The sequence below is a fragment of the Gopherus flavomarginatus genome, chromosome 11 (genome assembly GCF_025201925.1).
Source record: "Gopherus flavomarginatus isolate rGopFla2 chromosome 11, rGopFla2.mat.asm, whole genome shotgun sequence".
Taxonomy (NCBI): domain Eukaryota; kingdom Metazoa; phylum Chordata; order Testudines; family Testudinidae; genus Gopherus; species Gopherus flavomarginatus.
In genome coordinates this window covers 26257691-26283021 of record NC_066627.1, presented here as the reverse complement: position 1 = coordinate 26283021, position 25331 = coordinate 26257691, and the positions used below count along the sequence as shown (strand labels likewise).

Here is a 25331-nt window from a genome sequence, read left to right as displayed (position 1 = left end):
CCAAAGTCACTCAGTAATCGTAATAGCCAGGATACAAGTCCCGTGACAGACTTGTGAACCAGAAGCAATCACAAGCAGCTTGTCTCAATACTTCAGTTTATTTAAAATAAATTGCTAATTCTCTGAGATATTCACAAATTCAAAATGTTCTTGACGATTGAAGGGCCAAAATCCATGTGCTGTGTATGTAAAATCCTAACACAGGCTATGTCAGCAACTTTTTACAGGCTAAAAGTTCAGAGTTTGGTCAAGAGGCCGAGAGGCCTAGCAAACAGTGAACAATATTCTCAAGAGAAGCAGAACAAAAGACACTAACCTTGCTTTTTACTAAGATAAGCATGATCAGCAAATGCCAGATGGGGAGCAGTAACTGGCACTGTTATCTGAAGCTGCAACAGACCAAAGGATTGAAAGGGGCCATGTGTCTGTCTTTCTCCACTCCTTTTGCAGGAAGAGAGAGACATGCTCTCCCACATACCAATCTTGAGTTCATGGAAGAGGTTCAAGCATGTCAGTATTAGATATGACATCCTCCCTCATCCCTCCCAGATACCAATGTTAGCCTTTAGAAACACAATGGGCAAACTGAAAAACAATTTTTATTGCCATGTACTTTTCAATGTCTTTTTGCTTTAACCCCAGGAATGTACCTGTTGGACAATCAGAAGGGCGACCTCATTCCTATGGACCCCAAATCAGAATTCAACATATATATTTTATACTAATACACTTTATACATTGTTTAAAGGAAAACACCTGTGTACTAACAGTATGTTATTTGTTAACCTGAAACCATGGGTGGAGACATTATGTAATCTTCAGACTATTGGCTACTGTGCTTATCTTGTCTTGCTCAGGACCTATCCAGGGGCTCAGGACCTCCTACCCCATCACTTTCCTCCATCCTTGAAAATGACATATAATCCATTGTAATCAATTGTTTGGCAGTGTCTCTGAGCCTAATAAGCAAAGTGACACTCCGCCAGAGCTATGTATAATAAACCCACGTGCTTGATTCTACAATGTTCATTTTGTTCCTTCAATGATAAAGTTTCATTTTGTATGCTTATCAATTTAATCAAATTCATAGAACAGATCATAACCAGATTAAGTTATTTGAGTGGGAATGCTAATTTTTCCTATGCCCTCCTCATTCAAGCCCTTTTGAAACACAGAGCGGGCTACCTTTTCTCAGTCCAGGGCTTAAAAATTTGCTAAACATCCATTAGCCAGAAACCAACACAAAAGAGAAATAAAAAACAGTGAGACCTAAGTGAAACCTTTTGGTGAGATGCCCAGACTTCCCTTCAATTTCTAACTGCTGACAAAGAGGAGAGCAGTAAAAAATTTTAACAGGAGTGTGTCAATGGATCCTGCTCAGAAGCACCTGGTTTCATATTATGTTCTGGCTAATTTGATGCCACACTTCCTAGTTCTGCTCAACCAATGGAAAAGAAAAGGCACATTTACTCTTTCCCCCCAACTTCTCAATGGTAAATGGTGGGTGAATTTTTCAAGATCTACCTCTGCTTAACTGGAGCACATGTACTAAAGATGCTTCTTTCAGGACCAATTATTTAAATGCAAACATTAGCAACTCTATTCATGACACATCCTACTTATACATTTTGGAACAGCTCAAATAGGTGTGAGGAAGAAGCCAGTAGTGTTTCTGGACAAAAGAACTGGAAGAAAATGCCCTACTTGTGAAAATTCCAAAAGGCATTGAATTAGCATTGCCTGCTAGTTTAAATAGTTAGAATGAATAACTGATGTCAATGTCCCCATATCATGTTTCCTCAGAGAAAACCTATGTCCTCAATATTTTTATTGGTATGTTCTGTGAACTAACTACAGTTAACGTAGAAATTCCATTTATAATTTAAGAATTTAATAGAAAAATGTTGGAGGTTTTCAAAAGTTTGTATAGAGCTGGTAATAAATTTTCCAAGAATGGGAACCTCATTTTCAGGTTTTCAAAGATTTCTTTTACAGTTTACAGTGAATCTTCCTGAAAAAAAACCACACAGACACACAGATTGTTCAATATAGATTTAAAATAAATAAAACAATCCCTTTGGAGGCCTTGGACATGGCAATAACTCTCCTCTGCAACCCAAGTTCTAAACACAACACAAAGAAGCAAGAATATCATTTACTTTCTTCTCAAGAAGGAAGAAAAGTGGGATGCAGACTACCCTTTCTTTTCCCAAACATGGGCACCAAATTAGTTCAGATGCCTGACAAAACACAACCAAATGAACACTGCCAAACAGATGGACTGTCTGGAACCTTTGAAAAAAAAAAACAAAATAACAACCAACACATTTGCTTGATTCTGTGCCAGATATTGGAAAAACAGAAAGAACACTTCCAAGATAGGATGTAATCACAGTTTGCCTATTTTGCCTTCTGGAGCAAGCATGTGGGCAAAATTCATTTACAGTAAGCAGCTGAAAATATTCTTCTCCCAGCTACAGTACATGTGCTGTGCTAAATGTCACTCCCTTCTGAAGTGTGAGGGCACACAAACTACAATCAACATCCATCACAAAGTAAATCAGACCAGCAGACTGACAAATCTGAGCACGAAAAAGCACAGAACTGGACAGGCAAACTTAGAAGCACAATGTCCATAGTGTAGTTTATAGCACATCTATACATTTCATTACGACCATTTTCAGCTGCTGTGTATAAAAAAATAGTCTTCCTCTTTTGTTTTGAATGAAAGTGAAATTATTTATTGTTTGCATACCACCAGCATGTGAGGCATTTAAGTTAACATGAATAGTGTTATTTAACAAATTCACTGCATTATAATCCATTCATATAAAATATATTTGTCTGTGCACTAACATTGCTAATTGATATCAACACATCTCTGTGAAGCATCTGTCGATTAACCATTGGATGACTCAGAAGATGGAAAAAAACAAATGGATTTTATAGGCCTCACCAGAAGTGGATAATTTGTTTTCGGAATTATTTTAGTTTAACTTCGCTAGGAAATGGAATGGTCGATTTAAAACTTAAGCAGACTCCTGACATATTTTAAAGTCTGTAATTTTTAAACTACATTTGGTAATCTCATGTCTTCTTTTAAAATATTGGGAAAGATGTCTAATCTATAAAATAAGTACACCTCTCCCCGATATAACGTGACCTGATATAACACGAATTCGGATATAACATGGTAAAGCCGCACTCCAGGGGGGCGGGGCTGCACGCTCCGACGGATCAAAGCAAGTTCGATATAACGCAGTTTCACCTATAATACGGTAAGATTTTTTTGGCTCCTGAGGACAGTGTAATAGCAGCGTAGAGGTGTAAATAAATATAAATTCTCATGGCTACTTCACCATGAACAATTGGAACATAAATATCTAAACAGGAGAGAAAAAAAACAAACTATATTCTTAACAGTTTTATTCATATAAATAATCTCCCCCCACTCTCTCTCCATCTTTAAACACTGTGATAACTGATTAATCTGTAAGGAGCTTTCAAAGTTAGTATTCAGAAGCCTCACTTATTTTCCACTCCATCAGTTCAACTTCTTTCATACCTACTATACCATATCTTTGTTTAAAGATATAAGAAAATTCACTTTGAACCATAATGCAGCTATTGTTCTGGTAACTTCGAAGTGAACTTGTTCACATAGATGGTTAAAACTGTTAAACTGCAACTAAGAACACAAACTACAATGTGTTCGGCTCTTTTACAGCAGCACAAACCAACGTAACCACAATAAAGTCAGTAGAACAGCTCTCAACTTTCACAGCTGGATGAGAGAGCAGAACTTGATCCACTGCTTTCAAGCAATTTTTCAGTCTTACCCTCATGAGATCTGAACAGGAAGATGGAGCCAATGTGGGACTTTATTCCTAAATTTCTAAGCTTATTTTTCAAGTAGTGCAAACCAGCAGTGGTTTAATCTGTCCTCATTCCTTCATCACTTCTAGTCTGGCCTTTACACTTATAATGGCAAGATTACCGCCAGTAAAAGGAAAACAGAGGAAGGGACAGAGTAATAAAGACTAGACAAAACAATGGGGAACACTCTAAGGAACAATCCAGTATTAGCCAAAGGAATGGAAAAGATGACCTAAAAGACCTTTACCAGCTCTGATTTCTTGGAGTCTAATAAAAGTTTGTTTCTGCTGAGAGGCTTTTGCCAACTCAAAGAGTAACGGACGCGTTTCACTATACCAAATTACAAGGTAGGCCCCTCATTCTACACCTTTGCTACTTCTGCCTCTCACAAATCTGGTGCGGTTTTCCTTATTGTAAAGTATAGCTATCTAAACAAGCTGAATCTTGAAAGAAAGGTGGCAGAAAATTTCAGATCCAGTTAAATGATGACTCCCACATCATTTCAACCTTCCTCTACCTACCATTTGGATTTTGTTGTCACACAAGATCAGTGGTGCCACTTTAGATACTGGAGGGTTAAGTAACTAAGACCTATCCATGTTTCCAGACTAAAAGTGAGGGCACCGAAGCCGCCATTCTAGAGTGACTTTACAATACCGTATAGTAATAACCACACGCACTGCAGTCACACTCACTTGTGCTTTACTGTTGTGGACCATTACTTTACGACATTGTATTTTTTTATAGGAAAAAGCAAGTAAACACCAGTGAGATGGCTGCACCAATGAAGCTCTAACAAGACTCACCAGGATAGAGTGAAGGCACTAGTCAAAGGAGGCTCATTCCAAGGTCTGGGGAAGGGGCTGAGACCGAGGATTATTAAATTGAGAGGAATGAGTTGGAGGGAAAGAATTATCAGCTCACGCAAGACAAACATCTGGAGGACCGGTGGGGGACGACAGAGGAACTCAATAAAATGGGCATCCTGTGGGAGAGAAAAACCTAGCAGAGGAGACAAACCCCCCCCCAGGGCTGGCAAATCATGCAGATTTCAGAGTGGTAGCCGTGTTAGGCTGTATCAGCAAAAACGAGGAGTCCGTATAGCACCTTAGAGACCAACACATTTATTTGGGCATAAGCTTTCATGGGCTAGAACCCACTTCATCAGCTGCATGGAGTGAAAAATACACAAGCAGGTATAAATACATGAAAGGATGAGGGTTGCTTTACCAAGTGTGAGGTCAGTCTAACAAGATAAATCAATTAATCATGCAGAACCACTGGGCAGCCTATGAACACCCCCAGGCCAGGACTGTGCTGTGGCCACAGGTAGGGCAGTGGGGTCTAGCAGCCAGAATGAGCTGGTGGGAGGACAGGGAGCGGGCTGTGGTCAGAGCACTGGATCTGGTAGCTAGAGGGGGCTGTAGCCAGAGATCAGGGCTCCGGGGTCTAGCAGCCAGAGGGGCCTGGTCAGGGCGTGGGAGGACAGGGAGAGGGCGGTGGTCAGGGCACCAGATCTGGCAGCTAGAGGGGGCTGGGCGGGGCTGTAGCCAGAGATCAGGGTTTAGCAGCCGGAGGGGGCTGGTCAGGGGGTGGGAGGACAGGGAGAGGGCGGTGGTCAGGGCACTGGATCTGGCAGCCAGAGGGGGCTGGGCGGGGCTGTAGCCAGAGATCAAAGCTCCGGGGTCTAGCAGCCGGAGGGGGCTGGTCAGGGGCTGGGAGGACAGGGAGAGGGCGGTGGTCAGGGCACTGGATCTGGCAGCCAGAGGGGGCTGGGCGGGGCTGTAGCCAGAGATCAGGGTTTAGCAGACGGAGGGGGCTGGTCAGGGGCTGGGAGGACAGGGAGAGGGCTGTGGTCAGAGCACTGGATCTGGCAGCCAGAGGGGATTGGGCGGGGCTGTAGCCAGAGATCAAAGCTCCGGGGTCTAGCAGCCGGAGGGGGCTGGTCAGGGGCTGGGAGGACAGGGAGAGGGCGGTGGTCAGGGCACTGGATCTGGCAGCCAGAGGGGGCTGGGCGGGGCTGTAGCCAGAGATCAGGGTTTAGCAGACGGAGGGGGCTGGTCAGGGGCTGGGAGGACAGGGAGAGGGCAGTGGTCAGGGCACTGGATCTGGCAGCCGGAGGGGGCTGGTCAGGGGCTGGGAGGACAGGGAGAGGGCTGTGGTCAGAGAACTGGCTCTGGTAGCTAGAGGGGATTGGGCGGGGCTGTAGCCAGAGATCAGGGTTTAGCAGCCGGAGGGGGCTGGTCGGCACGGGGGAGGGGTTGTGGCCAGACGTCCTGCGGGAGGCAGGCTGGCCAGGGGGGCTGCCCCCACCCCATGCCCCGGGGGCAAGGAGCGAAATGCCTCCCCCTTCCCAGACTACACATGTTGTGACCCCCGGGGAGGGGGCGGCTCCCCCAAGCCAGGACTGCCCCACCCCGAACCCCTCTCCAGCGGCGGAGCCCAAGCGCCCCTTCGAGGGGAGACCGGGAGGGATATAGCCCAGTCTCCGCTGCCACCCCCCGCCACGGTGGGCTCCTTACCGGCTAGGGCGGCGGTGCCAGCTCCTCAATCCTTCCGCCAAGATGGCAGCCACTGCGATCCCAACCTCAGGAATCGACTTTCCAAAGTCGGGTGGACACTGCGCGTGCGCAAAGTTGGCGACGGCGGAGGCGTGTGAAAACTACAACTCCCAGCGTGCCCCGCGGGTATCACGCATGTGCGCTGAGTGGACAAGCGCTTTCGTGCATGGGGTAGGGGTTGGCGGCCCCTGGGCCGCTTGTAGAGTTGCATGTGTTTTATTTCCCTGGGGATTTGGACGTTGGTTTGGTTCCCTCGGGGGCAGGAAAGGGCTGAGCCATGGGGACCTCCAGACAGGGATCCTGGAAAAGGGTCTCTGTGTGGGCAGTGGTATCTCCAGAGAGCGGGATCTGGCGGGAGAGGGCTCTGTATGCATGTTCAGAAGGGCTTTTGACACTTTTCATAGAGAGATGCTAGAGCAGGGGTCCCCAACATGGTGCCCGCAGGCGCCATGGCACCGACCGGGGCATTTATGTGCACCTGCCTAGTGCCCAGCAGAGGAGAGAAGCCACAGCCGTGCACCTGAAGGGGACAGAGAACTCGGGCTGCAGGTTGCGGGCACTGGTGTTCTCGGTTCCTGGCAGGTGCAGGGCTGCGACTTAAGCTGAAGAGATGCCATGGCCCTGCATGTGCCAGGGACAGAGAACTCCGGGGCTGTGGGTGCTGCTGTTCTCGGGCCCTGGCAGGTGCGGAGCTGTGGCTTAAGCCAGAGAGAAGCCATGGCCCCAGGCCTGCCGGGGACAGAGAACTCGGGGGCTGCAGGCTGTGGGCACCGGTGTTCTCTGTCCTCACAGCTTCTCTCTGGCTTCTCTCTGGACTCATATATTATGTTACATTAAATATGATGTTTTTTGTATTATTTAATGTACAAATACAAAATAAGCCTTGAAAAATTGTTGGTGCCAGCCACACTCTTCTGAAAACATGAATGTGCTACTGGCCACAAAAAGGTTGGGGACCACTGCCCTAGAGTACAGTTATTCTGTGAAAAGTGGCATTGAAGGGTTCCATTTGTAATCTGTAAAGGCCCAATTACTGGCAAATCTCAAAGGAACATGGCCTCCTTGCAAATCAAGTGCCATATGGATCGATTTTTGGCAAGGTGCTTAAGGTGGTCTGTATAACAGTGTATGTGCAGAATCTAGCCTCAATTGGGGCTTCTAGGTGCTGCTGAAAATGACAATAAATATAGTGAAATCTCTAATGCAATCTTCAGTGTGTAGATCTAACCAGCTCCAGTATAAAATATAGCAACACTCGGCACCTTAGAATGGAGATAGAAACACGATAAAGTTTCAAAAAGAGATTTCTGTGTTGCATGGATCTATGTACCTCATTAGAAAGAATTAATAAAATGCACTTACAGCCCTGAAGACTAAAGTCCTTTTCATCCACAGATCTGTTACAGAAGGAGGGAAGCAGGGCAGCCTTCAAACGCTGCCTGCTACACCACTGTACCACAACCTTCCCCTGGAGGAGTGGGTTGTCTCTATGGCTATGTCTACACTCAAATTCCCATCACTGCATTAGTTCCAGTGGGAGCACTGCTGACATTTAGGCTGTTGTCTAATTCTCTTTGGAGCACAGTAATTAAAACACCGATGGACTGACTGCACTCCTGCCCATCACCCATGGAGATATACCATTGGTAGTGCAATCATGGGAAATTTTAAGACAGCTGAAAGTGTAAACAAGGCATAAGAGTGAGAGGATAGTCCAGTCTCCATGGTCTGGTTAATCCTCGTCTTCTGATGAGAGCACCAACAAGATTGTCAATGAATAGTACAGTAGAATCCTTTTTTTAATGAACTAATTGGAGAGTGAACTAATTGGAGCCACTGCAGTAAGTGGATCTAACTATGTCAACTTCAGTTACGTTATTCACATAACTGAAGTTGCGTAAGTTCGATTGATTTGCCATGGTAGTGTAGACCAGTCCTGAGAGTGCCTGTCATGAACCAGGACCCTATTGTGCTAGCTGCTGTACAAACAGTACAAAACAATGGTCCCTGCTCCAAAGAGACCACTGCAGCCCTCCAGTTACAGAAGCAATTTTCCTAATGGAGACAGTTGTCTACTGGGGCATTGGACTAAGAACCCCAAGCAAATATCACATAAGCTCCTGAGTAGTCATCCGATCTTACCTATTTTCATTTACTGCTGATCTAGTCTAAATATTAAATAGCAACTTAGCACTTTCAAATGCTTTCAGACTTTGGAAAGTTGCTGATGAATAGGAATAGTAATATTTATATTTCCACAACATTTTTCACCTGAGGATTTCAAAGCACTTTATTAACATTTATTGAGTCTTACAGCTTCTTTGTTAGGTAGATAATTATTATGGCAACTGATTAACATTTTACTATTGCCCATGTAATTTTGAATTTTGCATTTGTAATAACTATTTCTCATGTGCCATTCTTTCTGAGTCCGAACACACTCAGTTTGTCCCTGAAGATGGAATAATGCCGTCCCACAAGGAAGTGGGTGAATGTTAATTGTTAATTATCATTTGAAATCCTCCTTGGCTACTCAGGATCTAGATATCAGCAGGGACAGATACTTGGTTTCCTGATTGTTGGAAAATATTATCAAAGACTTCAAGGGACATGAAAGACTATCATTTCCTGGAGAACCAATGGGGCGAAACTAACACGAGTAATTATTATGTATGGCAATTGAACACTGCTGTGTTGTTGAACTGCTCCCCAATGCACAATCAGAGGAATTTTGAGGTGCATAGGGAAGGAAATGACACCACCAAGAAAGGAATGTATTTTAAACAGAAGGACACTGTGTATTTTGGAAATATTGTTTCCTACCTCCCTGCACAGGAAGTGAAGCATTATTTTTCTCCATATGAAATGGGACCTAAAATCATAACATCACTGCTCTGCTGAGGCCTTTTTAGAGCCAAATCAGGTCAGAGAGTGCATGCAGTTACAGTGATGTGCTGAGACATGTTGTCTGTTCTGTAACTGAGAATTTGTATAGTAGATTCTCTTAGGAACCTTAGCAGTACAGCAGGGCCAGAATTCTCAAACCTGCATGTCTAAATATATGCATTTTAACCTTAGGGAGGTAGTGAATTGTAGGGCCGCGAGCAGGGAGACAAGTCAAGCCAGAGCCTGAGCAACTGCAGCAGCATCAGCAAGCTAAAAGGAGAAGAGGGTACCTTTACTGACATTTATGAAAGCATCAGGCATGGGGCATTCATGAAAGCATCAGGCATGGGGCTGTGAATAGAGCTAGCTGATATTTTTCAGGCTTTTTTTTTTTTGTTAGAAAAATTACCCTTTTTGGAATTAGAAATTTTTGCAAAAAAAAAAATTTGTTTTTCCAAATGTTTTCAGTGTTGTTGACAAAAGTGGCAAATAAAAAAATGTCAGTTTTTTTGTTTCTTTTCCCTCCGTCCCCTCTTCTGACCCCCTTTTCAGGGGAGAAATAAGGGAAGGGAAGGAGGAAAAAATCAACATGTTTGATAAAAATGTTTATAAAAACTTTGACTAAATGGAAATTTTTTCCTTTTCTAAATTTGTCAAATGAAAATAACTGATTTTAAAAAAGTTTTTTTTAAATTTTCAACCTGCTCTGCCTGAATTTGGTAAGGAGGTGGGAGCAGATGGCAAATGAGCCCTAGGCTCAAGACCTTTGAGAATCACTGACTTGCAAGGCAAATGGAAAGCCAGGGTGATGGGGCATTGCTGAAGAATGGTAAGTAATTGAACCTCACTGGCACAGTGATCACAAACGTTACACAAACTAAATCTCTGAAAGCTTTGCTGCCTGATGACTCTGTGGAGGCTTAGGGGAGATGAGGCTCAGGCCATAAGACATGGTCATAGCATGGAAACCATCAGCATCTCTGGCTAATTGATATGGTTGCTGGTATCCTGAGCAGAGAAATTGAGGCCTGAATGAGCGAAGTAGATGAAACAACTCATTCCCACTTTGGAGATGCTTCTTTCTGGTCAAACTGGAGGCAAATTGGTGTGAAGAAGCTTCCTCTGTCCAGTCTGTGTGGTCAGAGGGCTTCACTCTACCAGGCTGTGAATCCAGCATCTTTATCCACCAATACGTTTACTCTTTATATTGTTAAAGAGAACATAGACAGAGTAGCTGGGACTGTCAAAGAAGCCTAAGGGACAGGAGCACCCAAATCCCCTTGAACTTCAATAAGGGATCATTGCCTATCTCCATTAGGTCCCTTTGAAAATCCCAGCAAACAGTGAGATGTGCTTTAGAAATGCAGATGGTGTGGAAGGAGGGAGACTTTATCTCATTTTAGACCTCTATTGATTTCTGCCTCAGGCAAGCCTGCAGTTCATTGGTTTGTTTTTCTGTAAATGATCTACATTCCAAAAGGCTAAATCATCCAGTTAAGTTAAGGGAAATGATGCAAAATGTATCAACTTTGATTTAAAAAAAAAATTAAGGTTGAAAGTGTGTTTCACTGAAGTCCAGCTAACACCTCAAAACTCAACATATATCAGGGCTCCTAGGAGCTATGGTAATACAATTAATAAATAATAATGTCAAATTCTGAACAAATATTCTTCACCTTTTAAACCTAAAGTATTAGACTGTCTGGAAATGAACACTTCAGGGATCCAACCCATTCCCAGCACCTTATAACCCTGCACAATTTGCTCTCCCCATCCAACTTTAACTTCTTTCTGGGGCAGCAGCTGGTTCTACAGCAAATACCTTGGATACTGAATCACAGAGTTAAGACAGTACTGTTGCCAGGGAACAGTGAGCTGTTATATTTGCCCCAGCATCTGCTCTTAACATACCAGATGTGGTGCTCACAGTTTACCAGATTGGATTAGGGAAATATCCATATTAGGCTAAATTTGCCACCCCAGGTTTAATCCTCAGCTTCACTGAATTTATGCTTGGCACAGCTGTGAGCAGAGGTGGTTCTAAGCCACCTTTATACCTTCCCAGAACCTGGGGCTGGCTAGGAACCAACCAGCCCCTGGTGCAAGAGGGCTGCTCTAATGTACGGAGGTTAGACCAGAACCCAGTTGAACGCCTTTGCTGAGGATTTCACATTGGTTTGAACTAACCCTGATACTAGTTCCATTGACTCCAGCAGAGAATTCTCCTCTGGTTCTTGTTTCACTAGCTGGAAGCAGTGGGTGCACAGACTGCAAGTCCCTAGATATGAGAAATGAATCACTTGAGGATATGCAATAAAAAAAGCCAGCCATTTTTTAATCCTTGGATCACCTCTGCTGCTTGTAACAGGCAGTGGCATAAAAGAGAAAGTGACAAGTGTTTTGAGCAAAAAGGCTCTTATGTAAATTGGAGACAGTTCCTCTCTTACAAGGTCTTTGAAACAAAGGTTACCTCTGCCATCTGTTGGGGAGTTACTGTTGGGAAGCAGCAGCTACTGAGAAACACGCACACAGAATCAGAATCTGGTGGTTGGGGATCTGTGCTATAGAGAAGTCCTGATCAAGTGGGTTGTGGTGAAATCCAGCTTCAATTACATTTGACAACAGGTTTGTACCTAATTTAACGTAATTGGGGCAAATGTTACTTTTTACACCAGTGTAAATGCAGACTAACGCCAATGAAACTGGAGAAAGTGCTGCCGATTAGCATCAGTGTAACTCGGAGCAAAGTTTGGTCACTTATGTTATTTATATTGAAAAACTCAAAAGACCCAGTCAGGACTGGAGCCCCATTGTGAGGATCTGTGCAAACTCATACAAGCTCCAGTTCCTGCCAGAAGAATTAACAGCTTAAGAAGATAAACAACATATGAAGGATGTTGGAGATGGGTATATTCAAAATATGAACTATTACATTAAATACTTTTGTGAATACAGTATTGTGTGCACATAATACATTATATGCCAAAGCACCGAGTTAAAATAACATTAAGAGTGCAAAGTCAAGCACTTGTAATTTAGGAAATGCCAGAACTAAGGTGCTCGTGCAACATAAATTCGACTCCTTTGTGTGTATGCATTATAATAGTCTTTAATCAGCTGATCAGACAGTAGTGTTACCAGAGAACCCCTGCCTCATTCAGGGCAAAGGATGGATGGTTCTCACTGAATCAGTTGCTATTCAATATTTCCTTTTATCCTAATTGTTTAGTGTGTGTCCACTGGATAAAAGGAAATATTGCATTAACTACCTTATTTACTGCACCTCATCCAAACTCTGCACGGAGTACAAAACTATTAATTTTCTTATGTGCGTTTCTGTACTGCTCTCACTGTAATATCTGAGTGCCACACAAATAAATGAATTTATCTTCATGAGATGAGGGGGTATTAATATCACCTTTTTACGGAGGGGGAACTGGGGCACAGAGAGTGAGGTCAACTGTGTCTACTAATGTTGCGTGCCCCAGATGTCTCAACACAGGCACCCAGAAAACAAGGAACACCCAATTAGTGACCTCCAGTGCAGATTCTGGTTTAAGTGACTTCCCCAGCATCACACAGGAACTCTATGGTAGCTCTCATGGGTGGCATTTAATTGCCTTAGTCATGAGACCATCCTGTCTATATTACTGCTTCATTCACTACACAACCCTGATTCGCTACCAGAGCACAATCCAGTCCTGTGCACTGAATGAGGCAGGGGCCCTGTGGAAAAAATAGTGTATGTTTATGTCATTAAAGACTATCAATGCACAATATGTTTCTTACAATGCACATCATGCGTCATATGCTTTAGTCAATTAAGTCATTGCACTCAGCACAGGGGTAACTGGGTGAAATTCTCTGGCCTGTGTTATACAGGCGGTCAGGCTAGATGATCTAATGGTCCCTTCCAGCTTTAAAATCTAGTTAGTTATGAATGAATCACAAGGAAGCCAAATTAGAGTTGTCAGGATAACCTTAATTTTAGCATTTTCTAAGTGTTGAGTGCTTAACTTTGCAACCATCATATTCTTTTAACATCGGTTTTTAAAAAAAATAATTTCCTAAATTGTTTAAAAAGCAAACTAAAAAAACCAGAAAGTTCATCATGTGGAACTCTATTGATCTTCACAGTCATTAGCAGGGTTGGGATCTTTAGATTCACAGTACAGGTCTCTGCCACTTGAGCCAATAGAGTAACTGATAGCAATAGTAGGCTGTTATCCTAAATGTGACTCAACCACTAGAGCAGAATGAGACACACTCCGCCAATGAGAGTCACAGGTGTTTGCCACAGAGCACAAAAATATTGAGGCATAGAAATCCTGAGTTTGGTTTCAGGGTCTGGAGAGGAATGGGCTCTAGAGTGGTTATAGACCTTTCTGCTCCTGTCCCCTGGACTCTTGTCCCAGTCCCTGTCTGCTGCTATCTACTGTCCAATGGCTCCTGCCCCAGATCTCATCTGCTACTGTCCATCTCTCCATGATGATTATCCCTACCTCCCCTTGCCTTTATCCAATCCATCTGGAACCTGTTCTTGTCTCCTTCTATTCCAATCCCCACCCCCAACTCATGCCCCTTATAAGCAATTTTAAGCTACTGAAAACTAGGGTGTTATAATGGAATGTGTTAGACAACCTTTATTTAGATGGAGCTGGTAGCTTGTCATAAACAGATAGCTAAGGGTTAATGTCTCTTTCACCTGGAAAGGGGTAACAAACAACACCTGACCAGAGAACCAATCAGGAAACAAGACTTTTTCAAATCTGGGTGGAGGGAAGTTTTGGATGTGAGTCCTTTGTTCTTGGTCTGTTCTCCTTCTGGGCTCTGAGAATGACCACAGGAATCTCCAGGCTTTCTAATCTTCTGTTTCCAAGTTGTAAGCACAAGGATAGTAAGACAATAGGTTTATATTGTTTTTTTGTATTTACATGTGTGTAGTTGCTGGAATGTGTTAAATTGTATTCTTTTTGGATAAGGCTGTTTATTCATTTTTTCCTTTAAGCAATTGACCCTGTATATTGTCACCTTGATACAGAGACCAATTTTATGTCCTTTTTCTTTCTTTTTTATATAAAGCTTTCTTTTTAAGACCTGTTTGAGTGTTTTTCACTGGTTAAGGCTAAGAAACAAAGGGAGGGGGAAAATCTCTGTGTGTTAGATTTACTAAGCCTGACTTTGCATACCCTCTGGGTGAGGGGGGAGAGAGATTTGATTTCTCTGTACTTGTGTTTCAAGGACTTGAAGCAGGGAATCTCCTAGAGTAACCAGGGTGGGGAAATCTGGGAGGAGGTAAAGAGAGTGGAATCCCTTTGTTTAGATTCACGGAGCTTGAATCTGTATATCTCTCCAGGAACCCAGGGAGGGAACACCTGGAGGGGAAGAGGGAGAAGGGAAGTGGGTTATTTCCCTTTGTGGTGAGACTCAGGGTATCTGAGTCTTGGGGGTTCCCCAGGGAAGGTTTTGGGGAGACCAGAGTGAGTCAGACACTGGAATTCTGGCTGGTGGCAGCGATATCAGATCCAAGCTGGTAATTAAGTTTGGAGGTTTCATGCTAGCTTCTCATGTTCTGGACTCTAAGGTTCAGATCTGAGTAGGACAGTTATGACATGAGTGGCAGTGGTGTGGGATAAGATAAGAATCCAGAAGCCAGTAGGAATATTATTTTCTTTTTCTCTGCTAGGGCTTTTATGCAGAGAGAAAGGGTGGTTTTAAAAAGAACCAGAGATAATTTTGTTTTCTGTTCTCTGGTTGCAGTTTGGCTTGCATATTAAGCAAGGAACTATTAAAGTTGACAAAGGGTCTTTTGTTAAACTATAGCACTCCTATTGAGAGTCAAGTACCCAGCACAATACACATGCAAATAAAGTGTTTTTTCTGGTTTACTTTACATTTAAAAGATTAGCTAGAGGAAGAAAAAAAAAGGCACTGTTGCTAGGCAGACCCCAGGAGGCAACAGAGAGCCAGCAGTTCCAACAATAAACACCAGAGGGCACCCCAACACAAGAAAACAGGAACCATGACTTCTAAGGCAAAAATGGAGGCCGAGAAACAAATTGAAGACGCAGAGCAGAAGCGAGATATGGAAAAAAAAAGGAACTAGAAATAAAACAGAAAGAGATGGAGCTGAGAGAAAGAAAGAGAGGCAGCCTACAAAAGAGAGCAAGCAGCCAAAGATGCAGACCACCAAAAACAGCTGGCACTCCAGAGGGAAGCCCACCGGCAGGCCCTGGAATTAGAAATGGCTAAGCAACAGAACACAGCCAATCCTAACAACCCTTCGCCAATTATGGTTCCACAGCACAAGAAATTTCCCACCTACAAGGCAGTTGATGACCCTGAGGCCTTCTTAGAAAATTTTGAAAGAGCCTGTCTTGGGTACAGCATCCCTAAAGACCAGTACATGGTAGAGCTGAGGTCACAGCTCAGTGGACTCTTAGGAGAGGTGGCGGCTGAAATGCCAAAGGACAGAATGAACGATTATAAACTGTTTCAAACCAAGGCCAGATTCAGAATGGGGATAACCCCGGATCATGCCCGTCGGCGTTTCAGAACCCAAAAGTGGAAACCAGATGTGTCATTTCCCAGACACGCCTATTACGTTGGGAAAAATTATGAGGCCTGGATATCAGGAAACAATGTTAAATCCTTAGACGAACTGCACCTCCTCGTACAAATGGAGCAGTTCTTGGATGGTGTTCCTGAGGACATAACATGGTACATACAAGATGGAAAACCCAAAAATCTCACCAAGGCGGTGGAGATTGGAGCCAAATGGATGGAAGTGGCAGAAAGCAAAAAAGCTACTGTCAAGGGGAGCGAATACCCCAGGGGGCACACTGGCTGTCCTCGGTTGTAGGGTTTATTGTCAAAGACCCCACCTACAACCCAAGTAAAGCCACAGACGCCCTATTCTTCCACCTCACCAGTCTCCAGTAACCCACCTCGACCCAGTGACCAGTCAGCTGGAAGATGCTTTAAGTGTAATGAACTGGGACATATAAAGGCCAACTGCCCAAAGAACCCCAACCGAGTGCAGTTCATTACACCACCATCACACCAAATATCCCCAGGCCCAGATGCCTCTCAAATACCCTTGGAGTGAAGGGAAACTTTGAGAGTGGGCGGAAAGAAGGTTACTGCGTGGAGAGACACGGGGGTACAAGTGTCAGCTATCCACCAATCCTTCATCAACCCCAAATTCATCAACCCAAAGGCCCAAGTGACAATTTACCCCTTCATGTCACAAGCTGTAGACTTGCCTACAGCTGAACTGCCTGTCCAGTACAAAGGCTGGTCAGGAATGTGGACTTTTGCAGTCTATGACAATTATCCCATTCCCATGCTACTGGGGGAAGATTTGGCCAACCAGGTGAAGTGGGCCAAGAGAGTGGGAATGGTTACACATAGCCAAACCAGGCAAGCTTCCAGACCCATTCCTGTTCCTGAGCCGTCCACTGAGGCCCCGTCGGTGTTACAAGAGACCCAGACAGAGGTAGTGGACCTGGATCCCCTGCCAACAACAGAAACAGCCACAGTGCTTCCAGTCCCAGACCAGGAACTGGAAAAGCAGCCAGCACCAGAACCGGTGCCAGCACTGACGACAGTGCTTGCAAATCCATCTTCAACCCCAACGCCAGAGGACGCCAGCGAGCCTTAACTGGCAGAAGCACCAGACAACCACACCCAAGAGGCTCAGCCAGAGCCTGAAATACCCCCTGGTGCACCAGCGGAGAGCGGTTCACCAGCAACGGAAACAACCCCATCACCTACATCGCTTCCAGAGGGACCAAGCCCAAGTCCATAGTCTAAGGGAGAACTGGTGTCTCCAGCTTCAAGGGAACAGTTCCAGGCTGAGCAGGAAGCAGATGACAGCCTTCAGAAAGCTTGGGCGATGGCACGGAGCACCCCACCGCCTCTCAGCTCTTCTAATCAATCCTGGTTTGTTGTAGAACAAGGACTTTTATACATGGAGACTCTTTCCGGTGGACACCGGGAAGACTGGCATCAGCAAAAACAGTTGGTGGTTTTAACTAAGTGCCGGGAAAAGCTCTTAAGCTTAGCCCATGATCATCCCAGTGGCCATGCTGGGGTGAACAGAACCAAAGACCGGTTGGGGAAGTCCTTCCACTGGGAGGGGATGGGCAAGGACGTTGCCAAGTATGTCCGGTCTTGTGAGGTATGCCAAAGGGTGGGAAAGCCCCAAGACCAGGTCAAGGCCCCTCTCCAGCCACTCCCCATAATTGAGGTCGCATTTCAGCGAGTAGCTGTGGATATTCTGGGTCCTTTCCCAAAAAAGACACCCAGAAGAAAGCAGTACATACTGACTTTCATGGACTTTGCTACCCAATGGCCGGAAGCAGTAGCTCTAGGCAACACCAGGGCTAAAGCTGTGTGCCAGGCCCTAACTGACATTTTTGCCAGGGTAGGTTGGCCCTCCGATATCCTTACAGATTCGGGGACAAATTTCCTGGCCGGGACCATGAAAGAGCTGTGGGAAACTCATGGGGTGAATCACCTGGTTGCCATCCCGTACCACCATCAAACCAATGGCCTGGTCGAAAGGTTTAATGGAACTTTGGGGGCCATGATACGTAAATTCGTCAACGAACACTCCAATAATTGGGACCTAGTGTTGCAGCTGTTGCTTTTTGCCTACAGGGCTGTACCACATCCCAGTTTAGGGTTTTCACCGTTTGAACTTGTGTATGGCCATGAGGTTAAGGGGCCATTACAGTTGGTGAAACAGCAATGGGAGAGGTTTACGCCTTCTCCAGGAACTAACATTCTGGACTTTGTAAGCAACCTACAAAACACTCTCCGACGCTCTTTAGCCCTTGCTAAAGAAAACCTAAAAAATGCTCAGGAAGAGCAAAAGGCCTAGTATGACAAACATACCAGAGAACGTTCCTTCAAGGTAGGAGACCAGGTTATGGTCTTGAAGGCGCAACAGGCCCATAAGATGGAAGCATCATGGGAAGGGCCATTCACGGTCCAAGAGCGCCTGGGAGCTGTTAACTACCTCATAGCATTTCCCAATTCCTCTCTAAAACCCAGAGTGTACCATGTTAATTCTCTCAAGCCTTTCTATTCCAGAGACTTACAGGTTTGTCAGTTTACAGTCCAGGGAGATGATGCTGAGTGGCCTGAAGGTGTCTACTACGAAGGGAAAAAAGACGATGGCGTGGAAGAGGTGAATCTCTCCACAACCCTGGAACGTCTGCAGCGGCAACAAATCAAGGAGCTGTGCACTAGCTTTGCCCCATTGTTCTCAGCCACCCCAGGACGGACTGAACGGGCATACCACTCCATTGACACAGGTAATGCTCACCCAATTAGAACCCCACCCTACCGGGTGTCTCCTCACGCCCAAGCTGCTATAGAACGGGAGATCCAGAACATGCTACAGATGGGTATAATACGCTCATCTACCAGTGCGTGGGCATCTCCAGTGGTTCTGGTACCCAAACCAGATGGGGAAATACGCTTTTGCGTGGACTACCGTAAGCTAAATGCGGTAACTCGTTCGGACAACTATCCAATGCCACGCACCGATGAGCTATTGGAGAAGTTGGGACGTGCCCAGTTCATCTCAACAATAGACTTAACCAAGGGGTACTGGCAAGTACCGCTAGATGAACCTGCCAAGGACAGGTCAGCATTCGTCGCCCATGCGAGGGTGTATGAATTTAATGTCCTTCATGCCCCTTATAAGCAATTTTAAGCTACTGAAAACTAGGGTGTTATAATGGAATGTGTTAGACAACCTTTATAATAGATGGAGCTGGTAGCTTCATCAGTTGGGTAATCTCTCACAAGACTCATTTCTTCCATGAGGACTATGTTGGAATTTGAAGGAACAAAGATGCATTAAATTATGTCAGTCTATTAGCCTTACCGATTAGTTCACGGAGAGCATTCCATGCATAAGGGTCACCGTGGGAGAATTCACAAAGACACTTGTTAAACAATAATTGACTGACAGACTCTGGATATTTGCTGCGGAGGTTGTGGGCTAGAAGACTTGCAAGGCCAATCTTAGACATATGTGGACTATGAAGTTTACAGTTATGTGTCCACACATAAGGGAGAGTCCCTTATGCCCCTGCACAGGCTACCAGACCTTGGATCCAGGCATACAGAAGTAGATGCTGCGTGCTGCTATTTGTCCCACTCCAAGAGTAGGTAGGCAGGGAGTGGATGGGGAATTGTCACAGACTTGGCTCTGCTCCCTGTTTGCTAGCCTGATAGCAATAGGTGCTGGAACTTGGGGTGTGGGGGATGCTGCAGCACCCCCGGCTTGAAGTGGTTTCCATTATATACAGGTTTACAGTTTGGTTTAATGGCTCTAAGCACTATAAAAATTGTTCCAGCCCCCTGTGTAAAGCTGAACCAGCACAGGGATGTTCTAATTTGCTACAGATATAAACCAGTTTATTCTCCATTGGGGCAGGAGGGAAGCAAGGGCTGGATGTCTCAGAGGATTTGTGTGAGAGATACTGGCATGCTCATCCAATCAGGGAACTGAACCCTATGACTTAAGCGACCAATCATGGAGTATCCGCTGCAGCTCTGACAGCAAACACTGAATCCAGAATTCTCATAGGGAACTGACTATGATCTACTAACAAAATTTAAAAAATAAAAAATAGCAACATAATTTTGCAAAAGCTTTTGAAAAATGAACACATCTGGGGAAATATTCTCTGCTTGCAGCTATTTCACAAACAGAAAAAGAGGCTATATCTATCAGATAAAATATTAGTTGTGATCTATTCTCTCAGCTTTCCCTCTGATGGTTGTGAAAAGCGGATTTCACAGAGCAAGGTAAAGGGGAACAAGAGCAAAGCCAGTGTAAACATGCACAATGTTGCCTAATTGGCCTGGTTCATTACAGGGCTTTTTGTCCCCCTGTAGAGCTGCAGGCATTGGCCATTAATGAATGTAGGAACCTAGGCTAGGAGGACCAATGATCTGGTCTGGTCTGACTGTCCCCTGAATCTCCTCTGCAAACACACTCATTCATAACAGGTTAGCCAATTAAAATACATAACAACCAAGTCTAAAGTTTAGAACAGACCAGTGACTTAATCTGCATGCCTTCAGATCAGCCATTAGCAATTGTCGAATCTGCATTTCATCACTTGCCGAATAGCATTCTTGGAGTGTCTCTGGCTTTTTAACTAATGAACCCTTTGATCCATGGGTGATCCATCACAGTCACCAGTATGGTATAAATGTATGATAGATCAGCTAGTTAGACATACTAATAAAATCAAGAGATGGGGAAGGTGGTTGTTGTGCTTTCTCCTCAGAGGCAGGAGTTTCTGAAAAAGATAAATCTGATTTGCTTTGTTTGTGCCACTTGACCCCATTGGATCTGTAGGAATTATATAATAATATTATGATGTATTACTTAGGCCTGGCATTCATTTAAATATTATACTGGTGTAGTTGTGTTGGTTAGGTGTGTTGTTTTTTTAACTGACATAGCTATTGGGGTAAAAGTTCTACTGTGGATATAGTTATACTAGCGTAACTGTGCTTGCACTAGTATATTTTATGCCTGCTCAGAGAACCACTGTAAGGAATATTGGTATGAGCACAGTTTTACTGGTGTAACTGTGTCACACTAGGTTGGATTTGCCAGTTAACTATACTAGTATAATTATACCAGCAAAACACCTCCTGGTGTAGACAAGGCCTTATATAGTACTGATAGCATGTGAGGTATTTTACAGACATAAAAGCCCATGTTCTCAAGAGCTTAGAATCGAATGAACTGATCCTGCAAATATTTTTGCATTTGTTTAGTTTTATGTAAGCTGGAACACTGGTGGGGCGAGCGGAGTGGAGCAAACCCCCGTGCTCACAACCTGCTCCCCGCCAGGAGCACCAGGTGGGTGAAGTGGGTAGGGGCACGGGAGTGCCCATTTTCCCAGGGCCCTGGGTTGGCCCAGTGACTAATCCACCACTAGGAGGAGGGTGAGCGGGCAGCTGGCCGGCGGTGGTAGAGGAGATCTTCAAAAAAGGTAGGTCCCCGCCTGGGGGAGCCAGGCCCTTGTGTGGGGCAGTGGGACCTGAAAGGGAGCTGTGAGCCATGCGCGCTGGAGTGTCGTCCAGGAACTGGGTGTGTGCCTGGGGCTCCGGGGAATCCTTGGCCAGAGGGTCCATCCATCGCTCCCAACAAGGCCTGATGCAGGGGGTGGGAGGAGGTGTGGCTCCAGTCCCTCCTGCCCTCTCAGCCCTCACTCCCCCCGTAATTGCCCACCCACCCTGCGTTGGGGCCCCAAATATCTCATGCTGGCTACGCCACTGCTTTATGTATGTGAGTATTCCTGTTGACTTCAGTGGGACTGCATATGTACAAAAATGTATAAAAATTGAAGCTTGTGCATAGGTCTTTGCAAGATTTTGCCTGTGTTCTGCAGGAAGTCAGACTAGATGATCATAATGGCCCCTGCTGCCTTAAAAAAACTATGAATCTCTATGGAGATCAGAGCTTAAAGACTCAATCATATTGCCTCTGCTCATGGCAGTGGTTTAACTGACTTCACTGGGATCACTCTGGTAAAAGTTGCAGGATCACTCCCTAAGGCCTGGTCTACACTACGCGTTTAAACCAATTTTAGTAGCATTAAACCGATTTAACCCTGCACCCATCCACACAACGAGGCCCTTTATATCGATATAAAGGGCTCTTAAAACCAGTTTCTGTACTCCTCCCCGATGATAGGAGTTGCGCTGAAATCAGTATTGCCATGTCGGATTAGGGTTAGTGTGGCTGCAAATTGACGGTATTGGCCTCCGGGCGGTATCCCACAGTGCACCACTGTGACCGCTCTGGAAAGCAATCTGAACTCGGATGCAGTGGCCAGGTAGACAAGAAAAGCCCCGGGAACTTTTGAATTGCATTTCCTGTTTGCCCAGCGTGGAGCTCTGATCAGCACGGGTGGCGATGCAGTCCCAAATCCAAAAAGAGCTCCAGCATGGACCGTACGGGTGATACTGGATCTGATTACTGTATGGGGAGACAAATCTGTTCTATCAGAGCTCCGTTACAGAAGACGAAATGCCAAAGCATTTGAAAAAAATCTCCAGGCTATGATACAGAGTCCACAGCACAGTGCTGTGTGACAAGCGTAACGGAAAGCCAAAGAATCAAATGGACGCTCATGGAGGAAGGGCATGGGGACTGAGGACTCCAGCTATCCCACAGTCCCTGCAGTCTCCAAAAAGCATGTGCATTCTTGGCTGAGCTCCCAATGCCTGTAGGGTCAAACACATTGTCTGGGGTGGTTCAGGGTATAGCTCGTCAATTTACCCTCCCCTCCCCCCCGATGAAAGAAAAGGGAAAAAAATCATTTCTTGACTTTTTTATATGTCACCCTATATCTACTGCATGCTGCTGGTAGACGTGGTGCTGCGGCACTGAACAGCAGCATCTTCTCCCCACCCCTCCGCGGTGGCAGACGGTACAGTGCAGAAGGACTGGTAGCCATCCTTGTCATCATCCCGTGAATGCTCCTGGCTGGCCTCAGGTGAGGTTGGCCGGGGGTGCCTGAGTAAAAATAAGAGTGACTCCCGGTTATTCCAGGCAGATGGTACAGAACAGCTGGTAACCGTCCTCATCATAGTGACTGGGGGCTGAGCTCCATCAGCCCCCCACTACCCCTTTCATGTCTAAAGAAAAGATTCTGTACTGCCTGGACTATCATAGTAGCAGGATGCTGGGCTCCTCTCCCCCCCACCATTTAATGTCCTGCCTGGACTATCATAGCAGCTGGAGGCTGCCTCCCCCTCATTTTATCTCACTAAAAAGTCAGTGTTTCTTATTCCTGCATTCTTTATTACTTCATCACACAAATGGGGGGACACTGCAATGGTAGCCCAGGAGGGTTGGAGGAGGAGGGAAGCAACGGGTGGGCTTGTTGCAGGGGCACCCCCTAGAATGGCATGCAGCTCATCATTTCTGCGGTATCTGACACGGAGCGGCTGTGCTCTCTGGTACACTGGTTCTCTAGTACACTTGCCCCTTTTCTAGGCAGGACTGACTCTATTTTTAGATAAAACATGGGATAGCTACGGGATAGCTACCCACAGTGCAACGCTCCTGTCATAAACAGATAAGTAAGAGTTAATAGAACAGAAGTACTTCCATCTCTCTTTTGCCTGTAAAGGGTTAACAAGATCAGTGAGCCAGACTGTCACCTGACCAGAGGACCAATCAGGGGGCAGGATACTTTCAAATCTTAAGGGAGGGAAGTTTTTGTGTGTGCTGTTAGTTTTTGGTGGTTGTTCTCTTTGGGTTCTGAGAGTGACCAGACGTGCAACCAAGTTTCTCTCCAATCTCCCTGATACAGGTTCTTATAGATTCAAAACAGTAAGTACTAGGTGATAAGGCGAGTTAGGCTTATGTTTGTTTTCTTTATTTGCAAATGTGTATTTGGCTGGAGGGAGTTCAAATTTGTATTTTGCTGAAAGGACTTTAATTTGTACTTGTATACTTAGGCTGGGAGGGTATTCCCAGTGTCTATAGCTAAAAGACCCTGTACCTATTCCATCATAAATTTACAAAGATAATTTTTACTGTTTTTTCTTTCTTTTATTAAAAGCTTTTTCTTGTTTAAGAACCTGATAGTTTTTTTATTCTGGTAAGACCCCAGGGGACTGGGTCTGGATCCACCAGGGAATTGGTGGGGAGAAAGGAGGGAAGGGGGAGAGAGAGGTTATTTTCTCTCTGTGTTAGGATTACTTTCTCTCTCAGGGAGAGTCTGGGACGGAGAGACGGAAGGAGGGGGGAAGGTGAATTTTCCTCTCTGTTTAAAGATTCAAGGAGTTTGAATCACAGTGATCTTCCAGGGTAACCCAGGGAGGGGAAGCCTGGGAGAGGCAACGGTAGGGGAAAGGGTTTTCTTTCATTGTGTTAAGATCCAGAGGGTCTGGGTCTTGGGGGTCCCTGGGCAAGGTTTTGGTGGGACCAGAGTGTACCAGGCACTGGAATTCCTGGTTGGTGGCAGCGCTACAGGTCCTAAACTGGTAATCGAGCTTAGAGGAATTCATGCTGGTACCTCATCTTTTGGACGCTAAGGTTCAGAGTGGGGAATTATACCATGACAGCTCCAGAAATTGATGCTAGCCTCGGTACATGGACGCACACCACCGAATTATTGTGCTTTGTGTGGCCGCGTGCACTCGACTTTATACAATCTATTTTACAAAACTGGTTTATGTATAATCGGAATAATCCTGTAGTGTAGATGTACCCTAAATGTCTGCAGAGCAAAAGCTGTGTGTGAGCAAGCTTTGATTGAGCTAAGTTTGGTAACAATAGCAGTGAAGACAGCACAGCAGGGGCTTTGGTAGTACAAGCCTGGAACAGGCCCTAGGTATGTACTTGGCTCGCTACGCTGCTCTGAAGTTCATGTTGCACTGTTACCCACGCTCGCTGGATTGAAGCTAGCTCAGATAGGCTAACCTGTGCACACCTTTTGCTGTGTAAACATACCCCAAATTAGACAATATAAACAGCTGAATGGTGCGGGAATGTGCACAATATAAAAGCAAAGCTTAAAAGTGACAGTCTGGCATACATCTTGTTGGCCCCACAATTTTGATTGAATGTTTTGTTTATTTGTGTGCGGAGGGGGGTTGTTTGTTTTTACTATTTTTAAATTTTGAATTGACATTGGCATGTAAATGAAGACCATCATACTGTAGAGACTCCACAGTGCATAAAGTTAAGCATATGTGTAATAGTCCAGTTGATGGAAACGGGATGGCTCGCAGTGCATAAAGTTTGTTACATAAACTTTGCAGGACAGGGAACTAATCAAATGGCCTCTTTTGGACTGTTTGTTTTGTTTAAAATATTTGAACTTAAACTCTGTTTCATTTGCAGGAGGCATTTTGTACTTTAACCCTTTTAACCTTTGCCTGCTCTATTATTATACCATTTACGGAACTGGGGTAAAAATCTGACTGGGGATTGGTCCTGCTTTGAGC

At 45.0% G+C, this 25331-nt stretch overlaps 1 protein-coding gene across 1 annotated transcript in view; it reads right to left on the bottom strand.

The window, feature by feature from the left end:
- Positions 1-6512, bottom strand: part of ITCH (itchy E3 ubiquitin protein ligase) — a 119995-nt gene extending 113483 nt beyond the window's left edge. Inside the window, exon 1 of the mRNA XM_050917296.1 lies at positions 6399-6512. The gene's annotated coding sequence lies outside the window, so the exon portion shown is untranslated. The remainder of the gene's footprint in view (positions 1-6398) is intronic.
- Positions 6513-25331: the final 18819 nt, after the last annotated feature.